This window comes from Arachis hypogaea, chromosome 5 (assembly GCF_003086295.3).
Source record: "Arachis hypogaea cultivar Tifrunner chromosome 5, arahy.Tifrunner.gnm2.J5K5, whole genome shotgun sequence".
NCBI classification, from domain to species: domain Eukaryota; kingdom Viridiplantae; phylum Streptophyta; class Magnoliopsida; order Fabales; family Fabaceae; genus Arachis; species Arachis hypogaea.
Window position 1 is genome coordinate 70,958,732 of NC_092040.1, and position 26,863 is coordinate 70,985,594.

The window sequence follows — 26,863 nt, forward strand, 5'->3', positions numbered from 1 at the left end:
CCGCCATAACAGGAAGCTCGTCAAATGTCCAACTTAAGGACTTTAACTAAAAGTGCTAGGTGGGAGACAACCCACCATGGTATGATCATTTCTTTTTCATTTTTATTTAGTTTTATTTGTTTTCGAGTTTTATTTTATTTTATTGTATTGAACCTGGAATTTTGCATAACATTCATATTAGCATTGCATTCTATATACTGCATTATATAAAAAAAATCACGCACGCGACGCGGCAGCATCGCTGACGCGTTCGCGTCACATGTGCGCTGTGAAGAAGAGAAATCGAACAGAGAGTCATGCGAGAGCGTGGCTGGAGGCGTGCCCGTGGCATAAATCGTCCCCCGCGACCGCGTCGCTGACGCGTCCGCGTCGAGTGGGAACACTGGCCTACCACGCTACCGCGTCACTCACGCGGCTGCCCGCCTTGGAATTCGACGTAGAAAAGGTGCACGATCGAAAGTTGTGCTAGAGTGGTGTTGGATTGGTGCTAAATGCACAATTGTTCCCACGCGGCCGCGTGACCGACGCGACCGCGTCATATCCTCATAATGGCCACTCACGCGACCGCGTGCCCCACGCGATCGCGTCACCCAATTTTTTGCAATTAATGATTTTGAACAGAGAGTTGTGCGAGCACGAGGCTACCCTCGCGCCAGTGGCATAAAACGGGTCACACAACTGCGTGACCGACGTGACCACGTCAATCTGTATAAGTGCAAGTCACGCGACCGCGTGCCCCACGCGTCCGTGTCGCTTGCGCCGCACAGCTTATCCTAATTTGCCAAATATCTTATCTCTTTTTTCCCCAATCCTAATTTTTCCCTCCCTCCTTTCTTACTCACTTCTTTTCCTTCTCATTCTTCTTATCTTTCATTTTATTTATTTGCATATTTCCTCAATTGCATTTTAATTTAGTACATATTTTTCTTTTCTTTTCTAAATTTATTATTTTTCCTTTGGTGTTGATTTTTTTATTTAACTGTTGCATGTTTTCTGGTATAATTTTTAGTGACTTGTTTTCCAATGTTGGGTGATGCTATTTTTCTGTCAATGTCAATTTTTTATGATACCTGTATTCCTTTTGCATTGACATGAACTTACATTGTCTTTCATTACCCACTCTCTTCCCCATTGTTGTACATTTTGTACTACTGGCATGCCATGGCTTCTATTGTTTTCTCACGTACATGTTGAAGCTTCCATGTAAATGAGACCCTTATCATTTGGCATTAACCCAACCATACTTCATTTATTTTCTTATCTTTATTTCTGGGTTACTTTTCTTCCCTATTTTCTTTCAGGACGGCCACCCGGAAGGGAAGCTGAAGATGTTTACATGGGGAGAAAAGACAAGTCCATCTGCACAATCTTTGGAAAAAAGCATCAGTTGGAACAACTCGTCCACCTGCACATCTTAGCATGCACTGAGGATGGTGCAATCCTTAAGTGTGGGGAGGTCGATACCGATCTCCATTGGTTAGTTATTTCCTATTTCAACACCAATGTTTTATTTTATTTGATAGTTCATTGTTTCATTTGCATATTTGTTTGATTTTTGCATATTTTACCACTTGGTTAAAGTAATAATTTCTTTTGCAAGAAACTTTTTATAGCATTTCACTAATTTGAATAAAATTTTTTTTGTTACACTTGTTTGAAGTTGTATTTGGAACATGGTTTTTGAGCCAAAGAACACACAACCTGTGAGATTTTGAGTGTATTTATATGGTTACATTATCTAACCATAAATTTTTATTTTTTGTGTTTCCTTCTCTATAATTGCAATCTTTGCCTTGTTCCATTCTATATGTCCAATATTTAGTGTATTTACATGTTTGCATATGATTGAGGCCAGTATTTGATTTTAGCTCACTTATCCCAAATAAGCCTACCCTTTACATCACCCTTGTTAGCCACCTTGAGCCTTTTAACCCCCTTCTGTTCTATAACCACATCACTAGCCTTAAGCAGAAAAACAAAAGTAAGAATCCTAAATTGAATCTTTGGTTAGCTTAAGATAGAGATTATGTATCAACTAAGTTTGGGGAAACTGTGGGAACATGGGTTAATAAGGGAATGTATCATGTTTCTAATTTATTTGAATATTGGGAATTTGGGAACATACTCATAAAAAACCAAAATAGAATATATATATATATATATATATATATATATAATAGAAAATCCATGTGCATTGATAAGTTATGTTTCCGAAAAAAATCAATAAATAAGTAAGTGAATAAGGGGATAAAATTACCCCAATGTTAAGCTTTAATAAAGATCGATGCACATGTGATAAAATTAAAGAAATATAAAAAAATTTTGGTACATGAGTATGGGAATTATACAAAAGTGGGAATTATGGGTAGCTAGGCATGATTTTAGAAGTTATATAGAATGTATGTATGTTAGGTGATAGCTCAGGTCACTCAAAGATTCAATTTATAGATCACTTAGCCATACATATATCCTCACCCTTGCCTTGGCCCCATTACAACCTTGAAAAGACCTCATGATGTATGCATTAGTACATTAAATATTTGTTGATTGGTCAGATGAAGAACAATGTTTAGAAAGCGTGACTTGGGAAGAGTAGAGTGATTACCCTATACACTAGAGAGATTAGAGTGATATACATTACCAGTGAGGGTTCAGTGCTTAATTCTATGTTCCCTGCTTTCATGAGCTATCTTCTTACAAGTTTACTTGTCTTTATTTTATATGATTTGAATTAGTGAAATCTGATTTATGTTTGTCTTGGAGAACTTATTTATTTTTAACCAAGTAGGTAGAAACATTTTTTGCATGTAGTTGCATTCATATAGATAGGTTGCATTTCATACATCCTACCATTCCTCTTCATCTTTATAGTTTCTCTTGAGCTTAGCATGAGGACATGCTATTGTTTAAGTGTGGGGAGGTTGATAAACCCAAATTTTGTGATATATTTTGTGCTTAGTTTGAGTGATTTATTCAATCCTTCACCCACTTATTCATATTAATTGCATGGTTTTACTTTTCCTTCCTTATTATGTGATGTATGTGAAAAACATGTTTCCTATGCTTTAAAATTAATTATTTTAATTACCCTTTATTATCATTCGATGCCATGATTAGTGTGTTGAGTAGTTTCAGATCTTCTAAGGTAGGAATGACTTAAAGGATGGAAAAGAAACATACAAAAATGGAAGGAAAGCACAAAATAGAGTTTCTGAAGAAACTGGGAGCGACGCGACCGCATGGACGACGCGACCGCATGCCAAGCGCGAAGAAGCAGCGACGCGGCCGCATGACTGACGTGACCGCGCACCTAAAGAAGAACACCTATGACGCGGCCGCATGACTGACGCGACCGCGCGACAAGGAAAACTCCAATTGACACGACCGCGTGACCCATGCGGACGCGTGACAGAGGCCACGCACCAGAAATTGCAGAAAACACTCATAGCGAGTTCTGAAGACCTTTTTGGCCCAAATCCAAGTCCAGAAGGCATAGACCAGAGGTTATGAAGTGGGGGAATGCATCCATTGAGGGGAGTCTGGAATTTTTGAGTCACTTTCCATGATTTAGGTTTAGTTGGAGAGAGGTTCTCTCCTCTCTCTTTAGGATTAGGATTTAGATTTAGGATTTTATTTGCTTTGAGGATTATCTTTTTCATCAGGTTCAATATTCCTTTTTCATTACTTGCTTTGTCAATTTAGTTTATGAATTCTTCTATGTTACAGATTACTCTTTCGAATTAATGTTATTTGAGGTATTTTAGTTAATATTGCTTTCTTTTATTTATATTATTGATTATTCCCAATTTGAAGACATTTTTATTCCAGTAGATTTAATTCCTTTTCCTTTTGGTCTTGGTTAAGAAATCAGTAACTCAGGAGTTATCTTAGCTCAACATAATTGATAATTGTTATCTTTGCTAATTGTAGATATAGTTTCTAAACCAACAAAAATCCCTTCGTGCAAACGTTTTGGTTGTCACAAGTAACAAACCCCTAAATAAATTGATAACCGAAGTTTTTAAACCTCGGGTCGTCTTCTCAAGGAATTGCAGGGAGGTATGTTCTTATTATTGGTTATGGAGATTGTAAACTGGGGTTTGAGAATGAGGAATGAATATAGCAAATAATTTAAATGGCAATTAAAATAAATAAATACTGTAAAGAAAACTCTTTGGCAAGGTATGAGAAATTGGAAGTCCAGACTTAGTTATTCTTATCAATAATAATGAAAGTTGAATCTTAATTCCACTTAGTTAACCTTTGCTAAAGCAAAGGAAAGTCAAGGGACTAATAAGTTTGACCTTCGAATCTTATTTATTTCCTAAGAAAAGGTTGGGATTATTGAAGTTAAGTTCAATTAGCAAAGATAACAGTTATCAATTATGTTGAGCTAAGATAACTCCTGAGTTACTGATTTCTTAACTAAGACCAAAAGGAAAAGGAATTAAATCTACTGGAATAAAAATGTCTTCAGATTGGGAATAATTAATAATATAAATAAAAAAAGCAATATTAACTGAAATACCTCAAATAACATTAATTCGAAAGAGTAATCTCTAACATAGAAGAATTCATAAACTAAATTGAGAAGCAAGTAATGAAAAAGGAATATTGAACCTGATAAAAAAGATAATCCTCAAAGCAAATAAAATCCTAAATCTAAATCATAATCCTAAAGAGAGAGGAGAGAACCTCTCTCCAACTAAACCTAAATCATGGAAAGTGACTCAAAAATTCCAGACTCCCTTCAATGGATGCATTCCCCCACTTCATAACCTCTGGTCTATGCCATCTAAACTTGGATTTGGGCCAAAAAGGGCTTCAGAACTGGCTATGAGCGTTTTCTGTAATTTCTGGTGCGTGGCCTCTGTCGCACGTCTGCGTGGGTCACGCGGTCACGTCAATTGGAGTTTTCCTTGTCGCATGGTCACGTCAGTCATGCGGCCGCGTCATAGGTGTTCTTCTTTAGGTGCGTGATGAGCGGATAATTTGTATGCTTTTTGGCATTGTTTTTAGTATGTTTTTAGTATAATCTAGTTAGTTTCTAGTATATTTTTATTTGTTTTTAGCTAAAATTCACTTTTCTGGACTTTACTATGAGTTTGTGTGTTTTTCTGTAATTTCAGGTATTTTCTGGCTGAAATTGAGGGTCCTGAGCAAAAATCTGATTCCGAGACCAAAAAGGACTGCAGATGCTGTTGGATTCTGACCTCCCTGCACTCTAAGTGGATTTTCTGGAGCTACAGAAGCCCAATTGGCGCGCTCTCAATGACATTAGAAAGTAGACATCCTGGGATTTCCAGCAATATATGATAGTCCATACGTTGCCCAAGATTTGATGGCCCAAACCGGCGTGGCAAAACAGCCTCAGAAATTCCAGCGTTAAACGCCGGAACTGGCATAAAATTTGGAGTTAAACGCCCAAACTGGCATGAGAACTGGCGTTTAACTCCAGAAAACGTCTCTACACATAAAAGCTTCATTGCTCAGCCCAAGCACACACCAAGTGGACCCAGAAGTGGATTTTTACGTCATTTACTCATTTCTGTACACCCTAGGCTACTAGTTTACTATTAATAGGATCTTTTGACATTGTATCAGGACCTTTGGATGACCTCATGACATTTTTACACGTTTTCTTCCACGGCATGAGTCTCTAAACCCCATGGTTGGGGGTGAGGAGCTCTGCTGTGTCTTGATGGATTAATGCAATTACTACTGTTTCTCATTCAATCATGCTTGCTTCCATTCTAAGATAATACTTGTTCTTAATCCGGATGAATGTGATGATCTGTGACAATCATCATCATTCTCAACTATGAACGTGTGCTTGACAACCACCTCCGTTCTACCTTAGATTAAGTAGTTATCTCTTGGGTTCTTTAATCGGAATCTTCGTGGTATAAGCTAGACTGATGGCGGCATTCAAGAGAATCCGGAAGGTCTAAACCTTGTCTGTGGTATTCTGAGTAGGATTCAATGACTGAATGACTGTGACGTGCTTCAAACTCCTGAAGGCGGGGCGTTAGTGACAGACGCAAAAGAATCACTGGATTCTATTCCGGCCTGATTGAGAACCGACAGATGAATTCCGCTATGCTGTGACAGAGCATATGCAATCGCTTTCACTGAGAGGATGGGAGGTAGCCATTGACAACGGTGAAACCCTGCATACAGCATGCCATGGAAGGAGACTTGCGTGTTTGAAGAAGAAGACAGTAGGAAAGCAGAGATTCAGAAGATGGAGCATCTCCAAACCTCAACCTATTCTCCATTACTGCAAACCAAGTAATCATTTCATGTTCTTTTGCTTTTCACAATCAATCCTGATAATTTCTGATATCCTGACTAAGATTTACAAGATAACCATAGCTTGCTTCAAGCCGACAATCTCTGTGGGATCGACCCTTGCTCACGCAAGGTATTACTTGGACGACCCAGTACACTTGCTGGTTAGTAGTGCGGGATTGCAAAAGTGTGATTGCAATTTCGTGCACCAAGTTTTTGGCGCCGTTGCCGGGGATTGTTGAGTTTGGACAACTGACGGCTTATCTTGTTGCTTAGATTAGGACTGTTTTATTTTTGTTGGTTTAGAGTCTTTTAGTTGAGTCTAGTTTCATATTCTAAGTTTGGTGTCAATTGCATGCTTTTGTTTTTCTTTTAATTTTCGATTTTTGCATGTTTTTAGTCCCTTTTTGATTTACAAAAATTCTAAGTTTGGTGTCCTCTTTGTGTCTTTCCTTTAAAAATTTTCGAAAACTGTGTGTTTGATTTTCTAAAATTTTAAGTTTGGTGTCTTTTTGTGTTTTTCTCTTTCCTCTTTTCAAAATCAAATCTTTTTCATAAAAATTTTTCAATCATATCTTTTTAATTGCTGTTTTCAAAATCTTTTTAATTAACTCATTGATTCAGTTTTCAATTTGCTTTGATCTTATTTTCTTTTTGATTTTCGAATTTTTATCTTGATTTCCTTTAATTTTATTTTAATTTTTTTTCGTTTAATTCAAAAAAAAAAAACAAACAAAATTTATCTCTTTGCAATCATTATAATTTCCCTTTTGTCCATCATGGACTTAAGTGGGATCAATCAGTCCAAAAAGACTCTGAGGTCATATGCTAACCCCATTACAGCTGCATATGGGAGTAGCATCTGTACACCTCCCATCAAAGCAAGCAGCTTTGAACTAAATCCTCAACTCATTATCATAGTGCAGCAAAATTGCCAGTATTCCGGTCTTCCACAGGAAGAACCTACTGAGTTTCTGGCACAGTTTTTACAAATTGCTGACACAGTACATGATAAAGAGGTAGATCAGGATGTCTACAGACTATTACTGTTTCCATTTGCTGTAAAAGATCAAGCTAAAAGGTGGTTGAATAACCAACCTACAGCAAGCATAAAGACATGGAAACAGTTGTCAGACAAATTCCTGAATCATTTTTACCCTCCTAAGAGGATGACACAGCTAAGGCTGGACATCCAAGGCTTTAAACAAGAGGATAATGAATCCCTTTATAATGCCTGGGAGAGGTATAGAGGTATGCTAAGGAAATGTCCCTCTGAAATGTTCTCAGAGTGGGTACAGTTAGACATTTTCTACTATGGGCTTACAGAAAAAGCTCAGATGTCTTTAGACCACTCAGCTGGTGGATCTATACACATGAGGAAGACAATTGAAGAAGCTCAAGAGCTTATAGACACTGTTGCTAGAAACCAATATTTGTATTCTAGCAATGAGTTCTCTCCAAAAGAGGAGGTCATGGCAGTAGTCACTGACCCTAGTCCTCAAGAACAGATAACTGAGCTTAATCAACAGTTGCTCCTGATGACAGAACAGTTAGCAGACTTTAAAGAGATGCTCCATGAGACTAAAGTTGCTAACAAGAGCATAGAACTGCAGTTGAATCAAGCAAAACAGCAATTATCTAAACAGATAACAGAGGAATGTCAAGCAGTTCAACTGAGGAGTGGGAAGACCCTGAATAACACTGCTCAGAAGAGCAAAAAGCCAAACAAGGAACAATTGACAGAGGACATCCAAACCACTGTGCAAAATCCCTCTGAGGACAGTAAGAGCCCAGAGAGGAATGTTATTGGCGTTCAAACGCCAGAAAGGGAAGGAAAGTTGGCGTTGAACGCCCATTCCTTGCCCAGTTCTGGCGTTCAAACGCCAGAAAAGGGGGAAAAGTTGGCGTTTAACGCCCAATTTCCTCCCAATCCTGGCGTTCAGACGCCTAGGGAGAATCAGACACCTGAGAGTGCTGACAGTAATCCCTCTAACAAGGCTTCTTCAACCACTTCTGTAAGGAATAAACCTGCAGCAACTAAGGTTGAAGAATATAAAGCCAAGATGCCTTATCCTCAAAAACTCCGCCAAGCGGAACAGGATAAGCAATTTGCCCGCTTTGCAGACTATCTAAGGACTCTTGAAATAAAGATTCCGTTTGCAGAGGCACTTGAGCAAATACCTTCTTATGCTAAGTTCATGAAAGAAATCTTAAGTCATAAGAAGGATTGGAGAGAAACTGAAAAAGTGTTTCTCACTGAAGAATGCAGTGCAGTCATATTAAAAAGCTTACCAGAAAAGCTTCAAGATCCAGGAAGCTTTATGATACCATGCACATTAGAAGGTGCTTGCACCAAGACAGCTCTATGTGATCTTGGAGCAAGCATCAATCTAATACCTGCATCCACTATCAGAAAGCTTGGGTTGACTGGAGAAGTCAAACCAACCCGGATATGCCTCCAACTTGCTGATGGCTCCATTAAATACCCATCAGGCATAATTGAGGACATGATTGTCAAGGTTGGGCCATTCGCCTTTCCAACTGACTTTGTGGTGCTGGAAATGGAGGAGCACAAGAGTGCAACTCTCATTCTAGGAAGACCCTTCCTAGCAACTGGACGAACTCTCATTGATGTGCAAAAAGGGGAAGTCACCTTGAGAGTCAATGAGGATGAGTTCAAGTTGAATGCTGTAAAAGCTATGCAGCATCCAGACACACCAAATGACTGCATGGGCGCTGACATTATTGATTCTCTGGTAGAAGAGATCAATATGGCTGAGAGCCTAGAATCATAGCTTGAGGACATCTTCAAAGATGCTCAGCCTGATCAGGAAGAACTAGAGGAGGCAAAGGAATTTTCGAAAATTCCTCAGGAGGAGGATAAACCTCCCAAGCCTGAACTCAAACCACTACCACCATCCCTGAAATATGCATTTCTGGGAGGGAATGACACTTTTCCAGTGATTATAAGCTCTGCTTTAAATTCACAGGAAGAGGAAGCACTGATTCAAGTGCTAAGGACACACAAGACAGCTCTTGGGTGGTCCATAAGTGATCTTAAGGGCATTAGCCCAGCTAGATGCATGCACAAGATCCTATTGGAGGATAATGCCAAACCAGTGGTCCAACCACTGAGGAGGCTAAATCCTGCCATGAAGGAGGTGGTGCAGAAAGAGGTCACTAAATTACTGGAGGCTGGGATTATTTATCCGATTTCTGATAGCCCCTGGGTGAGTCCTGTCCAAGTTGTTCCCAAAAAGGGAGGCATGACAGTGGTTCATAATGAAAAAAATGAACTGGTTCCTACAAGGACAGTCACAGGGTGGCGCATGTGTATTGACTACAGAAGGCTCAATACAGCCACCAGAAAGGATCATTTTCCTTTACCATTCATAGACCAAATGCTAGAAAGACTAGCTGGCCATGATTATTACTGCTTTTTGGATGGCTATTCAGGCTACAACCAAATTGCAGTAGACCCTCAGGACCAAGAGAAAACAGCATTCACTTGCCCTTCTGGCGTGTTTGCCTATAGGAGGATGCCTTTTGGTCTGTGCAATGCACCTGCAACCTTTCAGAGGTGCATGCTCTCTATCTTCTCAGATATGGTAGAGAAATTTCTGGAAGTCTTCATGGATGACTTTTCAGTATATGGAGACTCATTTAGCTCCTGTCTTAATCACCTAGCACTTGTCTTGAAAAGATGCCAAGAGACTAACCTGGTTTTAAACTGGGAGAAATGTCACTTTATGGTGACTGAAGGAATTGTCCTTGGGCACAAAATTTCAAACAAGGGAATAGAGGTGGATAAGGCAAAGGTAGAGGTAATTGAAAAATTACCACCACCTGCCAATGTTAAGGCAATCAGAAGCTTTCTGGGGCATGCAGGGTTCTACAGAAGGTTTATAAAGGATTTTTCAAAAATTGCAAAACCTCTGAGTAACCTGTTAGCTGCTGACACACCATTTGTGTTTGACACACAGTGTCTGCAGGCATTTGAGACCCTGAAAGCTAAGCTGGTCACAGCACCAGTCATCTCTGCACCAGATTGGACATTGCCATTTGAACTAATGTGTGATGCCAGTGACCATGCCATTGGTGCAGTGTTGGGACAGAGGCATAACAAGCTTCTGCACGTCATTTACTATGCCAGCCGTGTTCTAAATGACGCACAGAAGAACTACACAACCACAGAAAAAGAGTTACTTGCAGTGGTCTATGCCATTGACACGTTTAGATCCTATCTAGTGGGATCCAAAGTGGTTGTGTACACTGACCATGCTGCTCTTAAATATCTACTCACAAAGCAGGATTCAAAACCCAGGCTCATCAGATGGGTGTTGCTTCTGCAAGAGTTTGATATAGAAATAAGAGACAGAAAAGGGACAGAGAACCAAGTAGCTGATCATCTGTCCCGAATAGAACCAGTAGCTGGGGCGTCCCTCCCTTCTACTGAGATTTCTGAGACTTTCCCAGATGAGCAACTATTTGCCATTCAGGAAGCTCCATGGTTTGCAGATATTGCAAATTTTAAAGCTGTGAGGTTCATACCCAAAGAGTACAGTCACATGCAGAGAAAGAAATTAATTTCAGATGCCAAGTACTACCTCTGGGATGAACCATATCTCTTTAAGAGATGTGTTGACGGAGTGATCCGCAGGTGTGTACCCAGAGAAGAAGCACAAAGGATCCTATGGCACTGCCATGGATCACAGTATGGAGGACATTTTGGAAGTGAGCGAACAGCCACTAAAGTCCTCCAATGTGGCTTCTACTGGCCTACTCTCTATAAAGATTCCCGAGAGTTTGTGCGTAACTGTGACAGTTGCCAAAGAGCTGGTAACCTGCCTCATGGATATGCCATGCCTCAACAAGGGATATTAGAGATAGAATTGTTTGATGTATGGGGAATTGACTTCATGGGGCCATTCCCACCATCATACTCAAACACTTACATTCTGGTGGCAGTGGACTATGTATCTAAGTGGGTAGAAGCAATTGCTACACCCACTAATGATACAAAGACCGTACTGAAATTCCTCCAGAAAAACATATTCAGCAGGTTTGGGGTTCCCAGAGTGCTAATCAGTGACGGGGGCACTCATTTCTGCAATAAACAGCTACACCTTGCTATGGTTAGATATGGAATTAGCCACAAAGTGGCAACTCCGTATCATCCACAGACAAATGGGCAAGCTGAAGTCTCTAACAGAGAGCTAAAGAGAATCCTAGAACGGACTGTGATGGCCCGTAGAAAGGATTGGGCAAAGAGCTTGGATGATGCTCTGTGGGCATACAGAACAGCATTCAAGACTCCTATAGGAACCTCTCCATACCAACTGGTGTATGGGAAGGCCTGTCATTTGCCTGTGGAACTGGAACATAAAGCCTACTGGGAAACCAGATTCCTAAACATGGATGCACAGTTAGCTGGTGAAAAAAGATTGCTCCAGCTAAATGAGCTAGAGGAGTTCAGACTCAATGCCTTTGAAAATGCAAAAATTTATAAGGAAAAGGCAAAGAAATGGCATGACAAGAAGTTGTCAACCAGAGTCTTTGAGCCAGGACAAAAAGTTCTGCTCTTCAACTCTAGGCTCAGACTGTTTCCAGGAAAACTCAAATCCCGTTGGAGGGGTCCATATGTGATTACAGGAGTGTCACCATATGGATATGTTGAGCTTCAGGATATTGATTCTGACAAGAAGTTCATTGTTAATGGACAGAGAATCAAGCATTATCTTGAAGGAAATTTTGAGCAGGAATGCTCAAAACTGAGGCTTGAGTGATTCTCAGGGAAAGTCCAGCTAAAGACAGTAAAGAAGCGCTTACTGGGAGGCAACCCAGTCATTAGTAGGTTGTATGATTAGTTCTTACAGAGGCAAATATCAAAAATGAAGGAATTCACAGAGTTACAGATGGATTCAGCTCAAAAAGCAGAGAAAATGAGCTTACTGGCGAAAAAACGCCAGTAAGGTGCATTTTGGGCGTTAAACGCCAGAATGGGTACCATTCTGGGCGTTTAACGCCAGGAATGGTGCCATTTTGGGCGTTAAACGCCAGAATGGGCACCATTCTGGGCGTTTAACGCCAGGTGTGCAGCATCCTGGGCGTTTTGAAAAAACGCCCAGTGATAAAGACTTTCTGGCGTTTAACACCAGCCAGGGCACCTGGCTGGGCGTTAAACGCCCAAAAGGGGTGCCATATGGGCGTTAAACGCCAGAATGGGTGCCATTCTGGGCGTTTAACGCCAGAAAGGTGGGGGGACCACATTTTTGTTTTCAACTCAAATTTTTTCAAACTTTCCTCTTTTTACCCATACTCTTCTACATAAATGCACTTCAACCTTTCATCATTCACTTTCAAATCTTCACAAATTAAAACCATTCTTCAAATCTATTTCAAATTAATCCCAAATCTTCTTCAAAAACTCACCCTTTTCTCAATTTTTTTTCATATCTTCTCAAATCCCCTTTCAAATCTCTCTTTTTTTTCGAAAATACTTTCCCCCTCACCTTATAAATTCGTGTTTGGCTCCCTCTTTCCACCACACCATTCGAATTTCCTCTTCCTCTCTCTCTCTTCTCTTCTTTCTTCTCTTTTTGCTTGAGGACAAGCAAAACCTCTAAGTTTGGTGTGCTTTTCCGTGATCACTAAGCCAAGATTCATCAAGATCATGGCTCCTAAGGGAAAACAAACCAACTCAAGAGGAAAGAAAGAGACTAATCCAAAGAATCTTTGGAATCAAGAGAAGTTCTTAACCAAAGAACATGAAGACCATTATCACAAAATAATGGGTCTGAGGTCAGTGATCCCGGAAGTTAAATTTGATCTGAAAGAAGATGAATATCCGGAGATCCAAGAGCAAATTCGAAACAGAGGATGGGAAGTTCTGACCAATCCTGAAATAAAGGTTGGAAGGAACATGGTTCAGGAATTCTACTCTAATCTGTGGCTAACAGATAAGCAGAGAATGACTGAAACTGCTTACCATACCTACAGAACCATGGTCAGAGGGAAAGTTATGTACTTCCATCTGGACAAAATAAGAGAAATCTTCAAACTACCTCAACTGCAAGATGATCCTGACTCCTTCAATAGGAGGATGGTGAGAGTAGATAAAGGGTTGGATCAAGTTCTAGAGGACATATGCCTCCCTGGGACTAAGTGGATAACCAATTCAAAGGGTGTCCCAAACCAACTCAAGAGGGGAGACCTCAAGCCAATTGCAAGAGGTTGGCTAGACTTTATTGGGCGTTTTATATTGCCCACTAGCAACCGTTCTGAGGTCACCATCAAGAGGGCAGTAATGATTCATTGCATTATGCTTGGAAAAGAAGTGGAGGTTCATCATGTGATTGCTTGTGAGATCTATACAATTGCAAACAAGAATTCCACTGAAGCCAAACTGGCTTACCCAAGCTTGATCTCCTTGCTCTGTAAAGAGGCTGGGGTGAAGATGGGAGTAGATGAGTTCATACCCATTGAACACCCAATCACCAAGAAGTCAATGGAAGGACAAGTGCAGGACAACTCTATCAAGAGGAGGGCGCAGGAATTCCTCCCTGAGTTCCCAAGAATTGACTACTGGACCAGCCTAGAAGCATCTATTAACAAGCTGCAAGAGACTATAGAGCAACTGAAGGAAGAACAGCAGAATCAGAACTGCATGCTCTGCAAATTGCTGAAGGAACAAGAGAAGCAGGGGCGTGAAATCCAAGAGTTGAAACGCCAAAAGTTCTCCTCTCAAGCTGAGGGAGCATCCACTTCTCAAAATCAAGGTTGTTGAGTCCTAACTCTGTGAAAACCTCTATCATTAGGAGCCTATGTTTTTGTTTTTTTTTTCCTTTGTTTTGTTTTTATTTTTCGTTTTTTTTTAGTCTTGTTTTAATTCATAATTAATAAAATTGAAATTTTATGCCTTAAAGATATGAATGTCCTATGAATCCATCACCTCTCTTAAATGAAAAATGCTTTAATCACAAAAGAACAAGAAGTACAGGATTTCAAAATTTATCATTGAAACTAGCTGAATTAGTTTTATGTGGTGACAATACTTTTTGCTCTCTGAATGAATGCTTGAACAGTGCATATGTCTCTTGAATTTGTTGTTTTGAGAATGTTAAAATTGTTGGCTCTTGAAAGAATGAGGAGAAAGAGAACTGTTATTGAGGATCTAAAAACTATTAGAGTGATTCTTGAAGCAAGAAAAAGCAGTGGATACAAAAACAAATTTCGAAAAAAAAAAGAAAAGAGAAGAAGAAAAGAAAAAGAAAAAGAAAGAAATAAAGTTGTGATCCAAGGCAACAAGAGTGTGCTTAAGAACCTTGGACACCTCTAATTGGAGACTTTAGCAAAGCTGAGTCACAATCTGAAAAGGTTCACCCAATTATGTGTCTGTGGCATGAATGTATCCGGTGGTAATACTGGAAGACAGAGTGCTTTGGGCCACAGCCAAGACTCATACACTAGCTATGTTCAAGAATCATTATGCTCCACTAAGAGAATCAATAACACTATCTGAGTTCTGAGTTCTTATAGATGCCAATCATTCTGAACCTCAAGGGATAGAGTGAGATGCCAAAACTGTTCGGAGGCAAAAAGCTACTAGTCCCGCTCATCTAATTGGAACTATGTTTCCTTGATATTTTGGAGTCTATAGTATATTCTCTTCTTTTTATCCTATTTTGATTTTCGGTTGCTTGGGGACAAGCAACAATTTAAGTTTGGTGTTGTGATGAGCGGATAATTTGTATGCTTTTTGGCATTGTTTTTAGTATGTTTTTAGTATAATCTAGTTAGTTTCTAGTATATTTTTATTAGTTTTTAGCTAAAATTCACTTTTCTGGACTTTACTATGAGTTTGTGTGTTTTTCTGTAATTTCAGGTATTTTCTGGCTGAAATTGAGGGTCCTGAGCAAAAATCTGATTCCGAGACCAAAAAGGACTGCAGATGCTGTTGGATTCTGACCTCCCTGCACTCGAAGTGGATTTTCTGGAGCTACAGAAGCCCAATTGGCGCGCTCTCAACGGCATTGGAAAGTAGACATCCTGGGCTTTCCAGCAATATATGATAGTCCATACTTTGCCCAAGATTTGATGGCCCAAACCGGCGTGGCAAAACAGCCTCAGAAATTCCAGCGTTAAACGCCGGAACTGGCATAAAATTTGGAGTTAAACGCCCAAACTGGCATGAGAACTGGCGTTTAACTCCAGAAAACGTCTCTACACATAAAAGCTTCATTGCTCAGCCCAAGCACACACCAAGTGGACCCAGAAGTGGATTTTTACGTCATTTACTCATTTCTGTACACCCTAGGCTACTAGTTTACTATTAATAGGATCTTTTGACATTGTATCAGGACCTTTGGATGACCTCATGACATTTTTACACGTTTTCTTCCACGGCATGAGTCTCTAAACCCCATGGTTGGGGGTGAGGAGCTCTGCTGTGTCTTGATGGATTAATGCAATTACTACTGTTTCTCATTCAATCATGCTTGCTTCCATTCTAAGATAATACTTGTTCTTAATCCGGATGAATGTGATGATCTGTGACAATCATCATCATTCTCAACTATGAACGTGTGCTTGACAACCACCTCCGTTCTACCTTAGATTAAGTAGTTATCTCTTGGGTTCTTTAATCGGAATCTTCGTGGTATAAGCTAGACTGATGGCGGCATTCAAGAGAATCCGGAAGGTCTAAACCTTGTCTGTGGTATTCTGAGTAGGATTCAATGACTGAATGACTGTGACGTGCTTCAAACTCCTGAAGGCGGGGCGTTAGTGACAGACGCAAAAGAATCACTGGATTCTATTCCGGCCTGATTGAGAACCGACAGATGAATTCCGCTATGCTGTGACAGAGCATATGCAATCGCTTTCACTGAGAGGATGGGAGGTAGCCATTGACAACGGTGAAACCCTGCATACAGCTTGCCATGGAAGGAGACTTGCGTGTTTGAAGAAGAAGACAGTAGGAAAGCAGAGATTCAGAAGATGGAGCATCTCCAAACCTCAACCTATTCTCCATTACTGCAAACCAAGTAATCATTTCATGTTCTTTTGCTTTTCACAATCAATCCTGATAATTTCTGATATCCTGACTAAGATTTACAAGATAACCATAGCTTGCTTCAAGCCGACAATCTCTGTGGGATCGACCCTTGCTCACGCAAGGTATTACTTGGACGACCCAGTACACTTGCTGGTTAGTAGTGCGGGATTGCAAAAGTGTGATTGCAATTTCGTGCACCAGTGCGCGGTCGCATCAGCCATGCGGCCGTGTCGTTGCTTCTTCGCGCTTGGCATGCGGCCGCGTCGTCCATGCGGTCGCGTTGCTGCCAGTTTCTTCAGAAACTCCGTTTTGTGCTTTCCTTCTATTTTTGTATGTTTTCTTTCCATCCTTTGAGTCATTCCTGCCTTAGAAGATCTGAAACTACTCAACACACTAATCATGGCATCGAATGATAATAAAGGGTAATTAAAATAATTAATTTTAAAGCATAGGAAACATGTTTTTCACATACATCACATAATAAGGAAGGAAAAGTAAAACCATGCAATTCATATGAATAAGTTGGTGAAGAATTGAATAAATCACTTAAACTAAGCACAAAATATATCACAAAATATGGGTTTATCAGCCATTGATGAGGCCCATAATAGCTGCTTCAATTGGCAGACTTTGTATGTCCAAACATGCTTTGTTGAATCTTTCCATGTAGTTGCGAAGACTTTCTCGATCTCTTTGCTTGATCCCTAACAAGCTTGGGGCGTGCTTGGCTTTGTCCTTCTGGATGGAGAATGTAGCGAGAAATTTCTTGGCTAGGTTGTCAAAACTTGCGATAGATCTGGGCGGCAAACTGTCAAACCACTTGATTGCTATTTTTGTTAAGGTGGTTGGGAAGGCTTTGCATCGAATTACACCTGAAGCATCGGTGAGATACATTTTGCTTCTGAAATTACTGAGATGATGGCTTGGATCTGATGTGCCGTCGTACGGGGTCATGTCGGGACCTTTGAAGTCCTTTGGAACTTTGGCTTTCATAATCTCTTTGGTGAATGGGTCTTGGTCTTTACGGGGGTTATCTTCGTGGTTGGATCGAGTAGTCTTGGCTGTTAGATCTGCTTCAATTTATAATAGCTTGTCTTTCAACTCTTTACGTCGCTTAGTTTCCCTTCTGAGGTCTTTCTCGGCTTCTCGTTGATGTTCGGCCTCTTTTTCGAGTTGTTTGAGGCATTCTTGTTGAGCCTGAAGTGCCACTAGGATTTCTGCGTTTGGTGGACTCTTATCTTTGTTTGGTTGAGGAGTGTCCTTTGGTGTGACATCCGCGTTCTTGTGCGATGTCCTGCTCTCTAGATCAGAGTCGTGGTCGTTGTCAAGGTTGTCCGTCATGATGATGGGATGACTTCCGGGTCCCCGGCAACGGCGCCAATGTTTCGAGGGTTACCTAAAACCATAGGTTGATCTCGGACGAGATCTTCTGTACTGGTCGGAGCTGTTGTGTCTGAATTGATGATGGTGGCCGGAGCCGTCGTGTTCAACTTGTTGGTCTTGATGGTGGTGCTGATCCTTCGTCACCGGAAGGTAGTGGTACCTGCAAGGGACTCCGATGCTTAAGTTAGCAAGGGTATTGAGCAGGTTTATAGGAGAATCAGAGTATGAGTTGTACCTGGGTGCTCCAGTGTATTTATAATGTTGTAGAGTGACCTTTTCTGTAGATAAGATAGTTATCTTATCTTATCTTTGAGCGGGGTCATCTTATCTTTAAGGGAACCGCCCTTATCCTTTTAGGCTTAGGCTGCCTTTGGACTTGGGTCGTGTTCCTCTGTTTGGGCCATTTTTGGGCTCTCTTGGTGATTTGGCCAATCTCTTTGAGAAGAGATCGGGTAGTCCTGTCCTGAGGAGGTCGGTCGACGCAGCCCGGGTCGTACATCTCGACCCAGGGCATGAACACATACCAAAATTATTTAAGGGTGAATGAAGGATGCTAAGTTTGGTGTTCCACTAAAAATTTCATTAAGAACACATTGCACCCTCAGCATGATTAATATCAGCTCTAAACAATCAGAGAAACCACTTAACAATTATCATGTTTCTAGTTTTCAGTTTGTTTTCTAGTTCATATTTTATTTTCTTGATAGTAAGTACTTGATGTTTCATGCATGCATTTATTCTGCCACACATAGAAGTAGGCAAGGAACTAAGTTTGGTGTTCCCACACTAACTTAGGATCAGAGAATCACAAGCATACATGCATGCTAACTGTTTCTCAAGTGCTTGGGGAACAAGCAACTTTCAATATCTCTTGTAGGAAGCCATTCAATCTCTTGGAGGAAAAGATACATTATCATGGACAAAAGGAGGATATGGAACCCAACAATGATGATAACACAGAGGAAACAAATGGACTCCAAGAGGTTGTATTGTTCTCTGACTGACTTTAGCCTAAACATGCTAATTGAAAGTGCAAATGTCCCCTGTTGATTAGTGTCTTCTTAGATTTATTTACTGTTTGTTAGTTTGTTTGTTTTCATGCTATTATAGCTTGCTAGTCTAAGTGCTTGATTCACTTTCATTTTACTTGAATTATAAGCTTTGTTCCTCATACTTGAATAAAAGAAAAATATGTCTGTGAAATAGTGAAAGAGTAAAAGTCTGGCATGATATGAGATAGAATAAGGTTATGTGGTGGTATGTGCTGGTTCATTAGTTGATTTATAAATAAGGTTGAATGTTGGCATGACTTTATGATATGAATTTGAGTTACATTTCATGAGACTTGACAAATGAAAAAGGTCCAAAATAAAAGAAAGAAAATGCAAGAGAAAGAAGTAAAAAGAAATAAACAAACCTGGGCACCAATGGCTGGAAATTTGGATAAATGCCTGTGATGTTCTTGTACGAAGATAAGCTTTGATAACTAGGTTCTAAGGGGTGCTTCATCACCCGGCAACTTGGGTTAACTAACCCGGGATTACCAACTGAAAGTCCACTGGTGCGCGAAATTGTGAACAAATACTTTTTCACAACTCTCATAATCCCCGGTCATGAACCCCAAAAACTTGGTAGCTCAATACCATGGCATTACACAACTTCGCACAACTAACCAGCAAGTGCACTGGGTCGTCCAAGTAATAAACCTTACGCGAGTAAGGGTCGATCCCACGGAGATTGTTAGTATTGAAGCAAGCTATGGTCATCTTGTAAATCTTAGTTAGGCAAACTCAAATAGTAATGGTGATGAACGAAAATAACACAAAGGTAAAGATAGAGATACTTATGTATTTCATTGGTAGGAACTTCAGATAAGCGCATGAAGATGCCTTCCCTTCCGTCTCTCTGCTTTCCTACTGTCTTCATCCAATCCTTCTTACTCCTTTCCATGGCAAGCTTAAGCAAGGGTTTCACCGTTGTCAGTGGCTACCTCCCATCCTCTCAGTGAAAGCGATTGCATATGCTCTGTCACAGCATAGCGGAATTCATCTGTCGGTTCTCAATCAGGCCGGAATAGAATCCAGTGATTCTTTTGCGTCTGTCACTAACGCCCCGCCCTCAGGAGTTTGAAGCACGTCACAGTCATTCAGTCATTGAATCCTACTCAGAATACCACAGACAAGGTTAGACCTTCCAGATTCTCTTGAATGCTGCCATCAGTTCTCGCCTATACCACGAAAATTCTGATCTCACGGAATGGTTGGCTCGTTTGTCAGACGAGCACTCGGTTGTCAGGCGATCAACCATGCATCGTGCAATCAAGAATCCAAGAGATATTCACTAGAGCCTTGGTTGCTTGTAGAACAAGAGTGGTTGTCAGTCACCTTGTTCATAGGTGAGAATGATGATGAGTGTCACGGATCATCACATTCATCAAGTTGAAGAACAAGTGATATCTTGGATAAAGAACAAGCGGAATTGAATGGAAGAACAATAGTAATTGCATTAATACTCGAGGTACAGCAGAGCTCCACACCTTAATCTATGGTGTGTAGAAACTCCACCATTGAAAATACATAAGAACAAAAGTGATCATTGGTTTCGGTCCCAGAGAGGGAACCAGAAGAACCAAGATGAAAATACAATAGTAAAAGGTCCTATATATAGAGAACTAGTAGCCTAGGGTGTACAGAGATGAGTAAATGACATAAAAATCCACTTTCGGGCCCACTTGGTGTGTGCTTGGGCTGAGCAATGAAGCAATTTCGTGTAGAGACTCTTCTTGGAGTTAAACGCCAGCTTTTATGCCAGTTTGGGCGTTTAACTCCCATTTAGGTGCCAGTTCCGGCGTTTAACGCTGGAAATTCTGTAGGTGACTTTGAACGCCGGTTTGGGCCATCAAATCTTGGGCAAAGTATGGACTATCATATATTGCTGGAAAGCCCAGGATGTCTACTTTCCAACGCCGTTGAGAGAGCGCCAATTGGGCTTTTGTAGCTCCAGAAAATCCACTTTGAGTGCAGGGAGATCAGAATCCAACAGCATCTGCAGTCCTTTTCAGTCTCTGAATCAGATTTTTGCTCAGGTCCCTCAATTTCAGCCAGAAAATACCTGAAATCACAGAAAAACACACAAACTCATAGTAAAGTCCAGAAAAGTGAATTTTAGCTAAAACTAATAAAAATATACTAAGAACTCAACTAAAACTACCAAAAACATACTAAAAACAATGCCAAAAAGTGTATAAATTATCCGCTCATCACAACACCAAACTTAAATTGTTGCTTGTCCCCAAGCAACTGAAAATCAAACAAGATAAAAAGAAGAGAATATACTATAGACTCCAAATTATCAATGAAACTAAGCTCCAAATTAGATGAGCGGGACTAGTAGCTTTTTGCCTCCGAACAGTTTTGGCACCTCACTTTATCCTTTGAAATTCAGAATGATTGGCTTCTTTAGGAACTCAGAATCCAGATAGTGTTATTGATTCTCCTAGTTAAGTATGATGATTCTTGAACACAGCTACTTATTGAGTCTTGGCCGTGGCCCAAAGCATTCTGTCTTTCCAGTATTACCACCGGATACATACATGCCACAGACACATAATTAGGTGAACCTTTTCAGATTGTGACTCAGCTTTGCTAGAGTCCCCAATTAGAGGTGTCCAGGGTTCTTAAGCACACTCTTTTTGCCTTGGATCACAACTTTATTTCTTTCTTTTTCTTTCTTTTTTTCTTTCTCTCTCTCTTTTTTTTTTTCGTATTCACTGCTTTTTCTTGCTTCAAGAATCATTTTTATGATTTTTCAGATCCTCAGTAACATGTCTCCTTTTTCATCATTCTTTCAAGAGCCAACAATTTTAACATTCATGAACAACAAATTCAAAAGACATATGCACTGTTCAAGCATACATTCAGAAAACAAAAAGTATTGTCACCACATCAAACTAATTAAGCTAGTTTTAAAGATGAATTTGAAATCCTGTACTTCTTGTTCTTTTGTGATAAAAACAGTTTTCTTTTAAGAAAGGTGATGGATTCATAGGACATTCATAACTTTAAGGCATAGACACTAAGACACTAATGATCATAAGACACAAACAGGGATAAACATAAAGCATAATTTTCGAAAAACAGAAAAATAAAGAACAAGGAGATTAAAGAACGGGTCCACCTCAGTGATGGCGGCTTGTTCTTCCTCTTGAAGGTCTTATGGAGTGCTTGAGCTCCTCAATGTCTCTTCCTTGTCTTTGTTGCTCCTCTCTCAGTTGTCCCATGTTGGAACTCAATTCTCCTAGGGAGGTGTTCAATTGCTCCCAATAGTCTTGTGGAGGAAAGTGCATCCCTTGAGGCATCTCAGGGATCCCATGATGAGAGGGGTCTCTTGTTTGCTCCATCCTTTTCTTAGTGATGGGCTTGAGGTCATGCCTTCTCAGTTGAACCGGTTTCCCTCTTGAATCTCTCTTTTATTGAACGCCCTCTTCACAAATGTCTATGAGGACTTGGTCCAACCTTTGATCAAATTTGACCCTTCTTCATGGCCACAACTTCATAGAAGTGGTCTTGATGCATCCTTGAGATGAATCTCTCCATCTCCCTTGACTCGGAGGTGAAAGCTTTTGCCTTCCCTTTCCTCTTTTTAGAGGTTTCTCCGGCCTTGGATGCCATAAATGGTTATGGAAAAACAAAAAGCAACGCTTTTACCACACCAAACTTAAAATGTTTGCTCGTCCTCGAGCAAAAGAAGAAAGAAGAGAGTAGAAGAAGAAGGAATGAGGAAGAAGGGAATGGCTTTGTGTTTCGGCCATTATGGGTGGGTTTGTGTGGGAAAGTGGTTGAATTTGAATGGTGAGGTAGGAGAGGTTTTATAAAGGATGGAGGTGAGTGGTGAATGGTGAAGAAGAAGAGAGGGTGGTGGGGTTAGTGGGGATCCTGTGGGGTCCACAGATCCTTAGGTGTCAAGGAAAAGTCATCCCTGCACCAAATGGTATTCAAAAACACGTTTTGAGCCAATTCTGGCGTTAAACGCCGGGCTGGTGCCCATTTCTGGCGTTTAACGCCAGGTTCTTGCCCTTTCCTGGCGTTTAACGCCAGTCTGGTGCCCTTTTCTGGCGTTAAACGCCCAGAATGGTGCCAGACTGGGCGTTAAACGCCCAACTGCTAGCCTCACTGGCGTTTAAACGCCAGTGAGTTCTTCCTCCAGGGTGTGCTGTTTTTCTTCCTGTTTTGCATTCTGTTTTTGCTTTTTCAATTGATTTTGTGACTTCTCATGATCATCAACCTACAAAAAACATAAAATAACAAAGGAAAATATATAAAATATAACATTGGGTTGCCTCCCAACAAGCGCTTCTTTAATGTCAGTAGCTTGATAGAGGACTCTCATGGAGCCTCACAGATACTCAGAGCCATGTAGGAACCTCCCAACACCAAACTTAGAGTTTGAATGTGGGGGTTCAACACCAAACTTAGAGTTTGGTTGTGGCCTCCCAACACCAAACTTAGAGTTTGACTGTGGGGGCTCTGTTTGACTCTGTTTTGAGAGAAGCTCTTCATGCTTCCTCTCCATGATGATAGAGGGATATCCTTGGGCCTTAAACACCAAGGATTCTTCATTCACTTGAATGATCAACTCTCCTCTATCAACATCAATCACAGCCTTTGCTGTGGCTAGGAAGGGTCTGCCAAGGATGATGGATTCATCCATGCTCTTCCCAGTCTCTAGGACTATGAAATCAGTAGGGATGTAATGGTCTTCAACCTTTACCAGAACATCCTCTACAAGTCCATAGGCTTGTTTTCTTGAGTTGTCTGCCATCTCTAGTGAGATTTTTGCAGCTTGCACCTCAAAGATCCCTAATTTCTCCATTACAGAGAGGGGCATGAGGTTTACACTTGATCCTAAGTCACACAAGGCCTTCTTGAAGGTCATGGTGCCTATGGTACAAGGTATAGAAAACTTCCCAGGATCCTGTCTCTTTTGAGGCAGTTTCTGCCTAGACAAGTCATTCAGTTCTTTGGTGAGCAAAGGGGGTTCATCCTCCCAAGTCTCATTTCCAAATAACTTGTCATTCAGCTTCATGATTGCTCCAAGGTAATTAGCAACTTGCTCTTCAGTGACATACTCATCCTCTTCAGAGGAAGAATACTCATCAGAGCTCATGAATGGCAGAAGTAAGTCCAATGGAATCTCTATGGTCTCAGTTTGAGCCTCAGATTCCCATGGTTCCTCATTGGGGAACTCATTGGAGGCCAGTGGACGTCCAGTGAGGTCTTCCTCAGTGGCGTTCACTGCCTCTTCTTCCTCCCAGAATTTGGCCATGTTGATGGCCTTGCACTCTCCTTTTGGATTTTCTTCTGTATTGCTTGGGAGAGTACTAGGAGGGAGTTCAGTAATTTTCTTGCTCAGCTGACCCACTTGTCCTTCCAAGTTTCTGATGGAGGACCTTGTTTCAGTCATGAAACTTTGAGTGGTTTTGATTAGATCAGAGACCATGGTTGCTAAGTCAGAGGTATTCTACTTAGAACTCTCTGTCTGTTGCTGAGAAGATGATGGAAAAGGCTTGCTATTGCTAAACCTGTTTCTTCCACCATTATTGTTATTGAAACCTTGTTGAGGTCTCTGTTGATCCTTCCATGAAAGACTTGGATGATTCCTCCATGAAGGATTATAGGTGTTTCCATAGGGTTCTCCCATGTAATTCACCTCTTCCATTGAAGGGTTCTCAGGATCATAAGCTTCTTCCTCAGATGAAGCTTTCTTAGTACTGCTTGGTGCGTTTTGCATTCCAGACAGACTTTGAGAAATCATATTGACTTGTTGAGTCAATATTTTGTTCTGAGCCAATATGGCATTCAGAGTGTCAATCTCAAGAACTCCTTTCTTCTGACCAGTCCCATTGTTCACGGGATTTCTTTTAGAAGTGTACATGAATTGGTTATTTGCAACCATTTCAATCAGTTCTTGAGCCTCAGTAGGCGTCTTCTTCAGATGAAGAGATCCTCCAGAAGAGCTATCCAAAGACATTTTGGATAGTTCAGAGAGACCATCATAGAAAATACCTATGATGCTCCATTCAGAAAGCATGTCTGAGGGACACTTTCTGATTAATTGTTTGTATCTTTCCCAAGCTTCATAGAGGGATTCTCCATCCTTCTGTCTGAAGGTTTGGACTTCCACTCTAAGCTTACTCAATCTTTGAGGTGGAAAGAACTTTGCCAAGAAGGCATTGACTAGCTTTTCCCAAGAGTCCAGGCTTTCTTTAGGTTGAGAATCCAACCATATTTTAGCTCTGTCTTTTACAGCAAAAGGGAATAGCATACGTCTGTAGACCTCAGGGTCAACCCCATTAGTCTTGACAGTGTCACAGATTTGCAAGAATTCAGTTAAAAACTGATGAGGATCTTCCAATGGAAGTCCATGGAACTTGCAATTCTGTTGCATTAGAGAAACTAATTGAAGCTTAAGCTCAAAGTTGTTTGCTCCAATGGCAGGGATAGAGATGCTTCTCCCATAAAAGTTGGGAGTAGGTGCAGTAAAGTCACCCAGCACCTTCCTTGCATTGTTGGCATTGTTGTTGTTTTCGGCTGCCATGGGTTCTTCTTGTTTAAAGATTTCTGTTAGGTCCTCTACAGAGAGTTGTGCCTTAGCTTCTCTTAGCTTTCGCTTCAAGGTCCTTTCAGGTTCAGGGTTAGCTTCAACAAGAATGCCTTTGTCTTTGTTCCTGCTCATATGAAAGAGAAGAGAACAAGAAAATGTGGAATCCTCTATGTCACAGTATAGAGATTCCTTGAGGTGTCAGAGGAAAGAAAAGTAGAAGACAGAAGTAGAAAATTCGAACTTATCAAAGAAGAAGGAGTTCGAATTTTGCATTAAGGAATAGTGTTAGTCCATAAATAGAAGGATGTGAGAGGAGGGAAGGTAATTTTCGAAAATTAAGTAAAAGAATTTTGAAAACATTTTGAAAAACATTAATTGATTTTCGAAAATAAGAGTGGGAAAGAAATCAAGTGATTTTTGAAAAAGATTTTGAAATTAGAAGTAAAAAAGATTTGATTGAAAACTATTATGAAAAAGATGTGATTAAAAAGATTTGATTGAAACGTTATGGTTTTAAAAAGATATGATTGAAAAGATATGATTTGAAAATAATTTTAAAAGATTTGATTTTGAAAATAACTTGGCTATCAAGAAAAAGATATGATCCAAACATTAAACCTTTCTCAACAGAAAAGGCAACATACTTGATTTGTTGAATCAAATCATTAATTGATAGCAAGTATCTTTGAAAAAGGAAAGAAATTGATTTTGAAAACATTTGATTGAAAAGATATGATTTGAAAAAGATTTGATTTTGAAAAACTTTTGAAAACTTGAAAAAAATTGATTTGAAAACAAAATCTTCCCCCTTGTGCCATCCTGGCGTTAAACGCCTAGAATGGTGCACATTCTGGCGTTTAACGCCCAAACTACTACCCTTTTGGGCGTTAAACGCCCAGCCAGGCACCCTGGCTGGCGTTTAAACGCCAGTCTGTCTTCTTCACTGGGCATTTTTGAATGCCCAGCTTTTTCTGTGTGATTCCTCTGCAGTATGTTCTGAATCTTCAATTCTCTGTATTATTGACTTGAAAAGACACAAATTAAAAATATTTTTGGATTTTTAATAATAAGGAATAATCAAAATGCAACTAAAATCAAATAACAATGCATGCAAGACACCAAACTTAGCAATTTGTATACTACTGACACTAACAGAATGAAAATGCATATGAGACACACAAAAACACTCAAGTCAATTGAATTTAAAGATCAGAGCACGAATATTATCAAGAATTACTTGAAGATTCTTAAGACACATGAATGAATGCAATAAGAATAGAAACATGCAATTGATACTAAACTTAAGATGAGACTCTAGACTCAAACAAGACATATTTTTGGATTTTATGATTTTGTAAATTTTTTTTGTGCTTTTTCGAAAATTAAGTGGAAAAAGGTATCAAAATTCTTAATGAGAATTCCAGGAATCATGCAATGTTAGTCTAAAGCTTTAGTCTAAGGAAATTAGACATGGCCGGCCAAGCTTCAGCAGGACATTGCATTCAAGAGCTAAATTGATGAAGATCAATC

At 40.2% G+C, this 26,863-nt stretch overlaps 1 non-coding gene across 1 annotated transcript; it reads left to right on the forward strand.

Moving 5' to 3' along the window:
• Positions 1 to 24,814: 24,814 nt before the first annotated feature.
• Positions 24,815 to 24,922, forward strand: LOC112804513 (small nucleolar RNA R71). Its single transcript, XR_003203126.1, has one exon. It is a non-coding gene; the product is annotated as a small nucleolar RNA R71 (small nucleolar RNA).
• The last annotated feature ends 1,941 nt before the right edge of the window (positions 24,923 to 26,863 follow it).